Source organism: Echinops telfairi, unplaced genomic scaffold (assembly GCF_000313985.2).
Source record: "Echinops telfairi isolate 266 unplaced genomic scaffold, ASM31398v2 ScPeMD7_7475;HRSCAF=8513, whole genome shotgun sequence".
In the NCBI taxonomy this organism is placed as follows: domain Eukaryota; kingdom Metazoa; phylum Chordata; class Mammalia; order Afrosoricida; family Tenrecidae; genus Echinops; species Echinops telfairi.
In genome coordinates this window covers 25,585,709-25,586,702 of record NW_022111379.1, presented here as the reverse complement: position 1 = coordinate 25,586,702, position 994 = coordinate 25,585,709, and positions in this window count along the sequence as shown.

Sequence of the window (994 nt, the reverse complement as noted above, 5' to 3'; positions counted from 1 at the left end):
AATGATTCAGATATTTTTTAATCTAAAAAGCTATCCAATACATATATACCTCCTTTTCCTAAATGATATTTTAAAATATGTTCCATTAGCTAACAATGAAAATATCAGTAGAATCACCATATTCCCTATGGGGATAATGGATCATGTTCTCCAATCAAATGATAATAATATCTGTAAGTTAGACCACCATCACTTATTTGTTTGTTTATCACACTGTGGTGTCTGTGATGCTGAAAGCTATGTGACGGGTATTTCAAATAACAGCAGGGTCACCCAAAGTGACTGGACTTTAGCAGAGTGTCCAGACTAAGGACAGATGATGAAGAAAGAACAGGCTGCCCACTTTAGAAGAATAGTCATTGAGACACAATTGATAGCATCTAAATATTGTCAGCTACTGAAAACATAATGAACAGAACCAGAATATTGTCAGAGATGGTACCAGAAAATGAACCCCTTAGGTCTGCAGGCACTCCAAATATGACTAAAGAAGGGTCGTTTCCCTAAGTAAAGTCAACCATAATAATGAGAATGGAGTAAAACCTACAGGAGGCCGTTGGGAACTTCATTAGTTGATGGTGCATTACTCAAAATGAGAAGAAACTGCTACAAACAAATTGATCATCTTAACTTGGAATGTTCCAAGTATGAAACTAGAAAAACTGGAAGTCATAATATTAAAGAGAATGAATAAAGATCTGTATTCTAGGTGTTAGTGAGTGAAAATGGACTGGTAATGGCCAATCAAAAGTAAAGCATGGTTTACTAGTCTGGGAATGACTATCATGAAGAATGGTGTTGTATTAATCATCAAAAAGAACATTTAAAGATTATCTTTAAATACCCTACTGTCTGTGCTGGGATAATGTCTATCTGTATCAAAGGAAATCCAGTCAGTACAACTATTATTCAAATGTATGCTCATATCACTACAGATATTGATGCACAAACTGAAGGATTTTACCAATGTCTTCAGTCTGAAATTGATCCAATA